The sequence below is a fragment of the Mustela putorius genome, unplaced genomic scaffold, assembly GCF_011764305.1.
Source record: "Mustela putorius furo isolate JIRA1106 unplaced genomic scaffold, ASM1176430v1.1 tig00003834_pilon_pilon_pilon, whole genome shotgun sequence".
Classification (NCBI taxonomy): Eukaryota; Metazoa; Chordata; class Mammalia; order Carnivora; family Mustelidae; genus Mustela; species Mustela putorius.
In genome coordinates this window covers 21,525,522-21,539,892 of record NW_025421987.1, presented here as the reverse complement: position 1 = coordinate 21,539,892, position 14,371 = coordinate 21,525,522, and the positions used below count along the sequence as shown (strand labels likewise).

Below are 14,371 nucleotides of genomic sequence, written 5' to 3'. Positions count from 1 at the left end.
TCCCAATGCAATAAAACCACATTTTACGCCAAAGTCTTCTCAAGAATTCTTCCTTGGCCATTGGCTCCAAACCCCAACATTTCCTACATCAGTATTAAGAAAGATTCCAGACTTCACCAAGTTAGAAGCTCACCTTCTCCTTTAATGTTCAAATTATGACAGTTTCTCTTCAACCAGATTTCCAATATTCTAATAGATTCCAATCTATAAGTGTTCTTGAAAATATATCTAAGGAATACTTAGCTATTCTTCAGAATTACCCTGCTTTTTACAAATCATATTAGCCGGATGTCAGCCTTAGGATCACTACTACCCCTTCCACAATCCACCTCCTGAGACTGGGGACCCACAAACAGATGTTACCTTCCCTCTAACACATTTTCCCTCACACAGTGACACTAGCACTTCTTCGATTCTCCAGAGTGACTGGTAACCAAGCTACAACCCATCTAAGGATTTTCCTGAGATTTGGTAATAAGACAGAAGAATTACAAAGCTGAGAGCTCAAATCTGTGCCCTAACTGTGGCATCCTCAGATCTTCAGCCTTATCCCTCCATTAGGCATTTCTTTCTGTGTGGCATTCCCCCTATGATCTATGTCACTGTATGTATCTTCCCTAGGGTAAGTGCACAGAAGTATGTCTCTCCCTCCTTGGAACCCAAGCCCCAGCTACCTGACTCCTGGAAGAGGAAACAACATCCTCTGCAACCTCATTCTAAGGCTTGTAGGTCATGCATTTCTACTCTAGGCTAAACTTCTTCCCTGGAATGTATGTTTCTTCCTACCAGTAAACTGTAAGGATTGGCTTTGCCTAAAGTTGCTATGAGAGCAATTCATCAGAATCTAACATTCTTATATTGTTTCCCTAGCCAGGGTACTTCATTCTTAACTACCATCTCAAAGAGTACTTTGATAGTCCAAAATAAACTGCAGAATCTCAAATTGTGCCCTGTAAGGGTCTAATTACATGATGTGAATATATGTCCCCATATCCTAGCTGCCAGCTTTAGGTCTCCACTTCCGACAACGCTATGAGATGGGTTCCATTATTATACCTATAGATATAGACAGGTTATATAGCTTGCCCAAAGTCAAACAGTAAATGAGAAATCTGTGATTCATGCCTGGGTAGAAGGACTTCAGAACCTTCTCTCTCAACCACTATTCCAAAACTGCTTTCAAAAAGAATTCTTCAAAATCAATGAAACAAGATGGGATTGGGAGGGAGACAAACCATAAGTGACTCTTAATCTCACAAAACAAACTGAGGGTTGCTGGGGGAGGGGGGTGGGAGAAGGGGGGTGGGGTTATGGACATTGGGGAGGGTATGTGCTTTGGTGAGTGCTGTGAAGTGTGTAAACCTGGCGATTCACAGACCTGCACCCCTGGGGATAAAAATATATGTTTATAAAAAATTAAAAATTAAAAAAAAAAGAATTCTTCAAGATGATGCAGTCTAAACATCTATTTAGAAAAGAAATATTTCTTCCCAGAAGAAACAGTCCATAGATATTGAACTCTGCCCATAAAGATAAACTTTTATTTTATTATTGCAGAGTAGTGACCATTTCCATTTTAAAAAAATGTAACTTTTGCTTTACTTTTAGCCATAGAGGGATTTTTTTTTTTTACCAAAACAAAGGAGCAGTCTTCCCCCATACTTGAGCTCAATCTTTCAACACTAGAGAGATAGAAAAACTGCCTGTGGCTTTAAAATGGAAGTCCGTCCCACTTACAAATAATAACATATGCCATTTGTCAAGTAGCCAATCACTGAGCCCTATTTCTAAATATATGTGTCTATGTGTGTGTGTATGTGTGCTGAAAAAATAATTGGAAGGCATTTACTCTTATGAGATCTGTATCTCTTCATGAGATACAGAAACAGAAAGAGATATTCTGTATCTCTTCATGAGATACAGAAACAGAGGACATGACTACCTTGAGATTAGTTAGGAGCTCAGTGGATCTGGAAACCAAATCTTCTGATTCTTTATTGAGTGCTCTTCCACTACATCCTACAGCCTTTGAGCTATACAGAATAACTCCTAATTTTTTTAGACTCATTAAATGACTCATTAAATAGTGGAAAACTAATCACACAGGCACACTTTATGAGGTATCATGAGATGTAGGCACACCTTCAGTAGGCTTTCAGCTGGAATGTTAGGGATGTACCGTCAATGTCTCACTTTGCAAAATGCTGGAAGAGATAGTATCCTGGTTTTCATGCCTATCATTCTCCACCGAGGCAAGTGAAAATCATTAGCCTCTTTTAAGGAAAATCTTAGACTGTCAGGATGGATAAAATGAGTACAAGAGCACAAGAGCACTGGGGCTTTCACTTAGATTTCCCCAGAGCCAGCTATCAGACTTGCCAAATCCTATATTATGTATATAAAACAGAGAAAATGCCTGCCGCTTCTATTGCACAGGTTTGCTTGGGGGCATAAATGAGATAAAATGCAAAAGCTCACTGACAAACATGAAGTGCTTTATAAGCAAAACTTCTTCTTTTCTAGATACATCACTGTAAGAGAACCCAAATGGGGTAAATTGCAAAATAAAATAGAATGTCATTTCACATCATCATCCTAAAAATGGGATATAGCTATCATTTAACACAGGAACCTGATGTATTCTTAAAAAGAAAAAAAATGTTTCTAAAGTTGGAATTTAATACAGGTTACTATTTGTTCCACTGACTTCCATTATGTATTTTTAAAATTACTTTATGTCATGAAATATATGGGTATGTGTGTAAGTATGTATATATATATATGTATGTATGTAAGTATATGTATGTATACATGTATATATACATATATATATACATCCATATATTTCATATATAGAGAGAGAGAGTTATTTAAGGTTTTTTTTTTATTTATTTATAAGGTTCAGGGCTCCTTGCTGGCTCAGTGGGTTAAGCCTCTGCCTTCAGCCCAGGTCATGATCTCAGGGTCCTGGGATCGAGCCCCATACCAGGCTCTCTGCTCATCAGGGAGCCCGCTTCCTCCTCTCTCTCTGCCTGCCTCTCTGCCTACTTGTGATCTATCTCTCTGTCAAATAAATTAATTAATTAAAAAAAGAAATAAGGATCAAAAATAAATACACAAATGTTGACACTGGTTATCTTTGAAAAGTGGAATTATAAATTTTGGGGATAGTGCTGAGAAGTTATTCCACATGTTTGACAAAAAGTCTGCATTATCTGTGAAATTATAAGAAAATGTATCTTATAATACTTCTCTGCTAAAGAAGAACTCCTAAAGTATTAGGTATAAAAATATGATTGCAAAATTAATGGCAGAAAAATAATAAGGTAAATGAGAGCAGTGATTAGAACCTTAACTCTATTGGTAGCCAAAAATATAGTTCAGTGACTTAAAATAAAAGAATTATTCCTTGTGACATATCTACGATAGGTTGCTCCTATGATATGTGGAATAACAGATCCATGTCACTCTTATTTAGAGACCTGGGCTCCATCATAGGGAACCTCATTGGATACCAAGACAGAAGAAAAGGGGATAAGTATACAATTTCAGGAGATGTGATACAGGTCACTTCTGTTCACATTTCACTGGCCAAAGCAAATAACAGGGTGATTAAGCACTTAGTTCTATCACACACAGTTCCTTTTCAGTGAATATGGGGAAAAAGAGAGATAAAACTGTCCTTGTCCAAACACTTGTCCCTTAGGCATTTTATTTATATTTTTCACAAAAAGTAGAACACAATTCTCAAATTTATGATCTATGAACCACTTAAGAAATGTGTAACCAACAGATTTTAGAAGTCAATAAGAAAATTACTAGCATCCTTCCTGTCTTCCTTCCTTTTAATCAATAAGCACAGACTGATACCTTCTATGCCAGACTCTAGGAATACAAAGATGAAATGACCTATTATCTTTCCTTATGGTACTTTATGGTCTAGAAGAAATAGAAAACGTCTTCACTCTGTGCAAGAAAATATCCCTGCTTCCTGACAGGGCTACAAGTTAAAATCTGACTTAAAAACAATAAAACCTGGCTTTATTCCCTTTGGCAAATTAAAGAATCTCTCTTCCTCCCTCTGCAAGAAAAAAATAGATTGAAATCATCAACATCATCCTCCAACATATAGAAACTACAGAATACCTGAAAGTAATCTCCGTCTCACCAAAAGTCATCAACACTAGAGAGAGTGGCTAACTAAGAAGCATATGAAAAGTCCAGAAGAAAGAAATAATAAAATACACTAAAGTTCTGGTCTGGTTATTGCCTATTCTTTGTTTCCTAAAGAAATTACAGCTGTAAGGGAGACCCATGCATACAAACTCTGTGGGTTCTATTGGCCTATGTTTGTTTCCATTGTCCTCTGAAAATATGCTTGCACTCAAATATATTAGGCCAAGAATTGCTGCTATTTCCCCAAAAGCAAAGATAACAGGTAATAATATAATAATAATATAATATCTTCATTGCAAGATATTTGTAATTTGATCCCTCAGTATTGTTCACTACAACTTATGAGGTAAAATTTGCACTCTGAATTACTGTACCACAAAATATCTGTCCTTGAACGGTAATTCCCTTTGCCTTTCTTACTCCTATGCTGAACGAAAACTGTACTACTAAGATAGAAATCCATCATTTATATTCAGTTTCAATCTCAAAGAGGCCAGTAAAGATCGCTTACTATGTCATATGGCCAACCACTTTCCCCATGCTGGGTATCTCTTCAGGCAGAACCAGTTTGAAAGTTGGTCATGTCAGGGAACCTAACACACTTTTTTAATAGCCACATCTGGTATTGTCTTTCTGCTCGGTTGAAGCAGTGAAGCATTAAAGGCAAACTACACACTTAAAGAATACAATTAATACACTGTGTCTCCTCTCTATTCATCATACATCCTATCAGCGCCTTACCCCATGGGTCCTGTCAATCAGTTCTTGTGCCTTCACCACAGGAATACCTTAGTCCATTGGTCTGAGCAGCTACTGGGGTGAGTTTACATTTATAATATATGAGAGACATCTCATTTGTTCTGGATAAGGAAACTTTTGCGTTTCCAGTGTGGTAACCATGCTCAGATAGCTTCTCCCTATGATCTCGTATGGTGTTGACTAGATTCATCTCTTGGTAACTAAACAGACCAGGTCAAAGATTTACAGTTCTGGCCTTCGCAGCCAAAACTCTTGCAGTTAACACCTACAGACTATCCTACAAATATTTGGAGAATTAAAAATAACAATAGCAACAAATACCCTGTTAGGTTAACCGTATATCCATGGAATTATTAAATTAAAAAGGATCTTGCCTAGACATAGAGATTAGCCAACCCAACCCTGACCGCAGGCAGATACCCCCCAAAACTGCCCTCATATTTATCATCCAAAATACCATTTTTCCCACAACAAACTATTGTTCTCTTACAGAAACCGAACTCCTTAAGAAACCACCACCGCAAATGTTCTTAATAAATTCAGTGGTCATTACTGCAGTCAGTTTAAGTTCTGTGTATTATGTCTGTTTTCCTTATTTCATTTGTAAACTCGGAGATAAAGAAGTTTAACTATGTAACAGAGCATTGAAAAACTGGAATAACAAATTTAAAGAAAAAAAAAAACTAACTCTTCTTCTCAAAAATCAACTTTAGTGATGTTCCATTTCTGTCATGTGAAGTCTAATTGTATTTTTCTCCACTGCACCAAAGCAATCTTGATTACTTTCAACACATCTACTTCAATTAAAAGTAGCATATCTGATCTAGCTGCTGAGAAGAGGGTAAGAAGAAGTTATACTCAGATTTTTGTTGCTACTGCCTTTTTTCTTTTTCTTTTCTTTTTTCCTTTAAATGAACTATGTTCTTATCAATGAAGCAACATGGCAAACATAGAGGCCAAAGATGCTTTTCCTCAAAATGGAAACCCAGAGTGTCAAACAAGTTAATCATGTGTCTTCTGAATCATGGGATGGCAGTGAAATTTAACAAGAAGGCAATAAGAGAAGGACATTAAGTGAAGAAAAATAGTGTGTTTTTTCCCCCATAGTGTTATTAAATGAAATAGCACTGATTCAGTACAAAGCTCCCTATTAAGGAAGATCAAAGCAAACCACTTAGTTTCACTATGTTCTATGGCCACTGCTTCATAGCCTGCTTAATGTTCCATGATTCCAACCTATGGGCCAGATTTGAGGATTGAACAAGGAAGTTAAATCCATATTCATCATGTTTGCAAAATTTACACTAATTTCACATTTTCACTTTGATGGGTTAAATGTGCTCATTCATATTGAAGGAAATGTTTTAGAACTCCATATGCATTAAGAAATACCAGGCATTTTCCTTAAAAGTATAACTATGTCAACTATACTTGAATAAAGATTATTCTCCTCTCCAACTCTGAATTGATGCCATATATCTAAAAAACAATAAAGTACAAGATTAGTTCTTTTACTACCAATAAAGTTGTAATAGTCATTTATTGTGCACTTAACAAAAACGAGGCTTCGCTTAGTACATGTATTACCTCATTTAATCCTCATGATAACTAGATGAAACATTATTATTATCATTCCCATAACCATAGGTACTTTATGAGGTGTAATTTATATTCAATAAACTATACATTTAAAGCATAAAATATAATAAGTTTTGACTTATGTATATACCTGTAAAACCATCATCAGAATCAAGGCAATGGATATCCATCCATCATCCCCAAAGTTTTCTAGTGTTCCTGTGTACTCCATCTCTCCTTTCCCATCTCTCATCTCTCTTTTTCCCTCCTATCAGGCAACCACAGACCTTTCTTCGCTATAGATTATAATGTGGAGGAACTAGAATTCTCATACACTGCTGATGGGAATGCAGGTGCAGAATGCAGGAGGAATAACAATTTAAGGAGGGCAGAAGAGAAATCAGAAAAATAAGAGAGAAAAAAAAAAAAACATCTAGAGTGTGGGAAAGCAGGTTGTTTTTGTTTTCAGGAATGTAAGGTACCTTGCAGCCAGTAGATGTTTTACAAATGCAAACAGCTTGAAAGACATGACAGGATGTCTTGAGTCATACAGAGCAAGTCATCCTGTTTATCTTCACTATTAACCAATAGCCCAGGTGTAAGCGCAGTAACGATTCTGTTGTCTGCAGCGGTATTGACACCTAGAACTTAACGCTGCCCTTTTTCCAAGGCGAGTTTCCGTGACCTTTAGTCAGCTCTCTTGGTCATTGTTACTTCAATTTCTGCAGCCATTTAAATATCTGTAGGCCTCTGGCTCTCTTTTATAAAACATCATACCTTATCTTACACAGGCCTTCTGATAAGCCAATGCTATTTTTCCATCTGTCAGGTCTGACTATCACGCGGGGAAAGAGAATTCTGTGAGGACACAAGCTCCGGTGAAGAGTTTCTGTGAGAATTTCCATTTTTTCGACTGACTCACTTGCCTGGGTTATTCAAACACAGGAGCTTTGTAACTCCTCCCACACAATGGATATGATGCAAAACAGCTCAGTGGCAGTCCTGAGCACTTTATGCCTCTTGTGGCCAGAGACAGCAGCACATGAAACTGTCCCATGTTGTATGGTGTGCCTGAGGCAACCAAAAATGTCTGTGATTTCTCAAAGCAGGCTGCCGCTCGGCTGAATACAAATAAGACATTTCTAGAAGCTCTGGGAAAAGGACACAGAAATAATGCCTCAGATCAGAGATACTATCCATAGAGCCTTTCCAGCCAGATGAATCTTCCAGTATCAGTTGTTGAAAACACAGTAGTCAGCACCATTTCATTGGTATCTCTGCTTTTTAACAGTCTGGCAGCTAGATATCTAATTAATGTCATTTGTTTAAAGCAAATTTCTGGTGTTCAGTTTGGTTATAGGTAACAAGGACCAAGAGCTTCTCAGGAAACAAAACCACATCTGTAATTTGTTGAATCATTTTGATTTGTTTTTGTATACTCTCTTATATCTTATACCCTCTCTCTTCCTCTCCCTCCTCACTCCCCCTTCCTCTTTCCCTTCCCTCTTTCCCTCCTCTCCACTGCACCCCCCCCCCCCCCCCGGCCGCCGCAAGATAAACAAGAAGTCACAGTACTTATCTGGGTCATGATACTTTGTTACTCAGGCAAAACGTAGTAACAAATGTTTTAAATTCTGTCACTAGCAGAGGTCAGAAGGATGACAGAATCAGCTCTGTGGGCCTTTCATTTGGCTCTCCTAATTATCTTAATTATGCAAGTTCCTCCAGGTCAGCACACAGTTCAAAACAGAGCCTAAAATGCTCTTTCCCCAGCTATCAGCCTCTTTACTTTTACCTTTAAACACTAAAGACTACAAATATGACCTTCCACTGACCTGACTGATCCATTTTAAGAGACTTTCCAGCAAAACTAACTGAGCAAGGCAACCTCGTAGGGCTGCAAGGCCGAGAACTGATAAGCTCGTCAACAGCAACAGCCTGTCAGGCAAAAATGTTCCAACAGAGTGCACTTCACAAAGCTTTTCTTGGTGTCTGCAAGACAACCATAGCAGTGCTTGCCCAGGGCTCACTGGGAAATAAGGGGGATGGAGAAAGGGGTGGGTAGGTGACGCTGAGGTGTTGGACAAGTGCAGGCTCCTCTCCTGCAGATGGTCCTTGGGCCACAGGTCAGCACGGCCCCATAAGGCACAACATATGAAAAGAATTGGGGTTTTGCCCATTCTGACTCCAGCATTAGTTCCAGGACTCTTCCCACCTTTGTGCACCCATTCAGTGACCTCTGCTGCCCCTCCAAGGCCACATCCTCTCTCTATGTATATATCTCATTCCCATCCATGGTAGCCAGTGCCTGCACTTTGCTACTGTCTTCTCACTTCCTTCAATGTGGAATCCCTTCAATTTCCTATCCCTGTTTGAGCATATTGCCTTAAACACTCATTGTGCTTTGCCTCCTTCTCATTGGCTGGGTCTCAGCATGAGCATAACCTTATTCAAGAGATTTCTCCAACTATGGACTCCAAATTAGGTCTTTAGCCCATCACTATCCCTCATCACTCCCTTGTCTGGTCCTTCTTTGTCATAATTTGACTTTTTCTACTTCTTTGTTCACAAATATTCAGGAAAAAAAAATCTATTTTATTCACCACTGAATCAATACCTAGTACAGGGCTTGACCCAGTGTAAATGTTGTTCTTTATAAATAACACTCAACTTTAACAGAGTTCTTTTCATTGAGTGCCTATTAAAAAAAAAAAACAACTTCCTAATTAATTGCCACCTTTTCCCCCCAGTAATCTGAACCACCCAGGCTTCCCTAGCACATGCCAGGAACTTGGAATATATCTGCTCATTTAATGGCCAACACAGCAATGGAAGTATGTCATATTATACCCATTTTACAGAGAAGAAAACTGAATGAGCAATAGTTACATGATTTTCCCAAGTGTTTAGATATGCCAATGTCCAAAGAAGAAGTTACATAAGCATTTCAAGCATTATAGCAGGCCAATAGGATCTCATCATCTCATCATTCTGAGATACAAGCTATAAAAGGACCATCTTAACCAACTGAGCCACCCAGGTGTCCCTATAAAAGGACCATCTTAAAGGACACTCTTTTAGTAACTTGATTCTTTAACAAGTTCAGGAAGTACAGAATGATGAAGAGAAAGTATCAATGGACAGGGCCATCCGTTTAAGTAAGTACGGGGCACAGAAGGCCCCTACTGGCCTGTAAGAGAATGTGAGGTATGTGAGTAACAGAATTCTGGAAACACAGTACAGAATGTTAATGACAATAAAGGATGTCAACTCAGCCTATAACTATATGGTGTTTAAGATTAGGAACTCTAGAACAAGACAGACTTGAATTTTAATCCATGCTCTATTATTGGCTAATTTTGACTCATTTTCCCATCTGTCAAATAAATACAACAATTTCCTCTCCCAACATTGGTGTGAAAACTACATTATGTATTTAAATTAGTTAACACAAATGTCTGACACAGACTAAGGATTCAGTAAATATTAATTTTGTTATGGTAATTAATTTTATTATTATCTTTAGCTTGAATTGCCACTGTAAGACCAGAAATTTTAGCACCTGTCTCTGGAAGGGTACATGCTAGATCGTATGTGCTGGTGGGAGGTGAGGACATTCCTTACAAGTATGCTGTAGCAGCAGTATCTCTTCTGTGTGAGAAATACTCTGTAATAGTATATTTGCATCTCTAATTATTTATCAAGATCAAAAAAAATCTTTATTCTGAAAAAATATCATTTGATGGTATATACCAAATTCTTCCCATTTACATAAGTGTAGTGGAGTTTATAAGTTTATGGACATCCAAAAAAAAAAAAACCTTACGATTTCACTTTTATTTTTGTGAGGTGGTTTTAAATATATGCTAAGTTCTTCCTTAAGTTCTGCGAAAAAGTTCCAATTTTATTATATGCTACCTGACAATTGCCTCCCTTGGGGATTCATTTGTTATCATCCTAATTATCACTTTGAAGCATTCTGGACAATTACGCTCAGAACAATTTGCTCAACCACACCTTGTTTGGGCTACATTCAGATTTGACTCTGCTGACTATATAACGGAATCAGTACATTTGTACCTAAAACAAATTTGCAATTACCTCCACAGGGATTTTTAGAATCACTTCATGTGGTGAGTAGAAACATTAATCTGGGTGCTTAACTACAGCTTGGGCATTAATTGGCACTCAGATAACATATATTGAAGAACATTGCATGGCATGATTTAATATAAAAATAAGTTCTGCCCAATAACTAACTCCAATGCCTTATGTTTAAACACAGAATGATGCTAATGTTTAAAATTCTCATTTGAACCATATTCACTGCATTGAAAATAAGACTATAAGAGGTCATGAAATTTAGAGCTTTGTTATTAGCCTCAAGAATTTCCTTCATTATGTAAGAAAACCATAAATAATAGTTTTACTATTACAATGATACTCCAAAAACATAATTTTATTGCTTTTAAAGAGATTTTAATGTAGCTAGGATGATTAAAATCAGTGCTTGGATATTTTTAACCCCGGGTACACCTTCAACACAAGATAAGAATTCATAATTTTATGCAATATTCTTTCCTACAGAAGACTTTATTTTTCTTAGATATTTTGGGTGCATAAAACTAATAAAAAATAAATTGAGTTCTTTTCAAGGTGTGAAACATAATGTGATTGCCTAAGTAAAGACAGAATATTAAAAAATGTCAATGCATGAATCACATTTTCCCAAAATGACTACTGGAGTTAATGCCATTTTAGGTTTGTAATTAATTTACTCAATCACTCATTCATTTAGTGATTGCATATTTATTGATGATTGTATTATGTTCCAGGGGCTATTACAGCCATGGGAAACAAGCATAAACTAAACAAAAATTAATTCCTTCAGAGAGCATCCATTCTGGTTGGTTATGGAAGATGGTCAACACACAAAATAAATAAGCAAATATATAGAATCTTGGGTGGTGATAACTACAGTGGAATAAATAAAGCAGGAAAGGGAATGGAAAATGTTGGAAATGGACTTGAAATTTTAAAGAGTAAGGTTATAGTAGGTTTTACTGAGTAGGTGACATTTAAAGAAATAGCTAAAGGAGAGAATGGGGTAAATCTTGCAGAAATTTTTTGGGAAAGACAATTTTAGAAGAAGAATATTAAGGTTAAAGGCTCAGAGGTAAGAGAATGGTTGGTGCTTGGGAGGAAAATCAAAGATGACAACATGGCTGGAGTGTCATTAGAGAGAGAGAAATGAGAGATGGAGAGACAGAGGTTCCAGATACCAATCTAGTAAAGTCTTGAAAAACATTATAAGGACTTTTTCATTAAAGCATTTTTCATAATGTTCACACCCTATGTCTGAACACATTTTAATCATCTTCTGTTTTCTATAAAAATGTTCATTTGGTAGTACACTAAAAGGCTCATGGTTGAACTCCAACTTTAAAAAAAAAAATTTGTTACCAACTGATCAATAATAAAGCTGAAATAGTGCTCCCTTCAGAGCACATATACTAAAATTGGATCAATAAGAGAAGATTAGCATGGCCCCAGGGTAAGGATGACATGCAAATTCGTGAAGTGTTCCATAGTTAAAAAATAAATAAATAAAAATAATACTAATGATAATAAAGCTGAAATAAACCACATTTTAAAATTAAATGCATTCCAAGGATGGAGAGAATTTTGCTAAAATAATCTATCTTCAGTTAAATTGTTCAAACTGACAGAAACTGCTAGTGGTTCTCCAATGTCCATCTTCCCCCCTGGCTCATAACAGAACTCCTGCAGGCCTTGTGACTAAGTATTGGCTAGTGGGATGCAAGCAAAAGATATAGGTCCCAACTTTAAGTCCTAAGAGTGAAGACATGTTGCTATTTTGGCTCCTTCCCCTTTGCGGCTGCCCACAAGTCAATGAGTACTAGAACAGAGATGGAAGTAACACATCAAAATGAGGAAAATTAGGCAATCAGCTGTGACTGCTTATATCTGGTTGGGAATACCACAGAGAGACATAGGTCTATCTTTTTATAGCCTATATTTTGGGATCTTTGGTTGGCACTGTTGCAGAACCTGGACTGGATCCTGGCAGAAGAACCAAGCAGCACTCAGAGACTTTGGAGGATTGGAGGTTTATTTAACACCAGTCGGCTCAGAAGAGATTGTTCTCCAAAGGTCTGAGCCCCAAGCACAAGCAGGGAGGGGGATTTATACCCTTTTACTTCCACATACTTGGTACTTTGGGTACACATAGGAAACAGGGTAGAAAAGAAGAACCCGGAAGGGCTTTGAGACAGAGACTGGAATTCCTTTACTAGTTTGGTCAGCCATCATAGAGTACAGTTTTTCCCAATCATTCCTGCCTTTGATGTCCCTTTAAACATCTAGTTTAGAGGGCATCATTATATCTATTACCATGGCCCTTCAAGGCCTGTATTTGGACAGTGGCTTGCCTGGTAACAGTGTTTTCTATAAACTTAGCAATCCATCTTAAGGTTCTTAAGGCTGCCCAATAAGCAATAACAATAACAAGTTTCTGGGAGAAAGTCCAGTCAGAAGGGACAGCAAAGTAAAGTCCAGCTCCTGAGGTGAGGATGTCAGTGTCATGCCAGCAATAGCCAGGGACCACAGTGCACAGATGTCCATCAGTCAGTGGAGGTCTCATTGAAGGTGGAGCTGGAACAAGTCTATAGGATCTGGTTGGGCTTTCCACTGGTATGCTTCATCCAACTGGTGAGAGCCTTCTTTACTCTAAAGCAGTGGACCCATTCGGTGACACGTAAGACCCTGAGGGCAATGGGGGGGAGGGGTTAGAACAACAGTGTGGGGCCCTGTCTACCATGGCTAGAGGGGATCCTTTCTAAAGCTTCTCAGAAGATGTGCCTTCGAGTTTTTCCCAGGGTTTGGAGGTGTTGGGACACCTCTAAGTTTCCAATCTGTTCGAGGTCTCCTCTAAGCCTACTTACTACAGGGGGTGGCCTGCCATAGAGCTTTTGAGGGGAATTATAGCTGCAGCAATCTTTTAAATCCCATTGACTAGAATAAACAATATCAATGACCTCCAGCAGTTATGCTCTACAGACGTATGATGTTCAGGTCCAGGCATAAGGGTAGCTGGATTTTAAAGTCAGACAGGTTTTAGGTATTATTTCAGGCATCTCTATCAGTGTAGCCTTGTATTAAATAAGTTGACCTCCATTATCCATTGGCAGCCTTTGGTTTCTAAGACAAATCTGGACCTGTGGCGAAGTCATTACAGTCAGGGACTGTCCCATGATAAGCTCCTTGTGGAGCTCCTTTAAGAGAAGGGCTGTTCTATGCTTAGCTAAAGCCTTTGTTTGTAATTGAATCTCAATAGAAGTGGCTTCTAGGATAAATATGACTAAGGGATGAAACCATTAAGAAGTCCTTTTTGAGTGGTCCAGCCTTGACAATATTCTAATTACTGACAAGTGGGATCACTGGCAAGTGGGAGAAAACTTGTCAAGAGTTAAGGGGAGTCCCACATGCATCATCCAATCCAATCATAAAGAAAGTGGGGTCATCTATTATATCCACAAGTCCATAATTAATCCTATGGAGTAGGGTATACTTCCGGCTTTTAGGCAATTTTATTATCCCAGCCACATAGAATTGGTCAAGGTGATAGTTAAGTTATACAATTGTTGGGGAATCAATCCCATTTTCCAGTTGTTTAATCATGTGCCATGGGGTCTTGTTATTATCCCCACAGAAAAAAGCAAGAAGATCATCTAAATGAGCTATTGTGCAACTTTTTTGAAGTTTATTTCAAATTGTCTAGGTTAGGTAAACAACAAACATTTAAAGACAATCAAATCTAGAATTTAACATTCACAAA

The 14,371-nt window shown here is 37.8% G+C and overlaps 1 non-coding gene across 1 annotated transcript; it reads left to right on the top strand.

Annotated features, from left to right (window-relative positions):
- Nucleotides 1-12,003: 12,003 nt before the first annotated feature.
- LOC123394594 lies at nucleotides 12,004-12,108 on the top strand. The gene has a single exon (XR_006609353.1). It is a non-coding gene; the product is annotated as a U6 spliceosomal RNA (small nuclear RNA).
- Nucleotides 12,109-14,371: the final 2,263 nt, after the last annotated feature.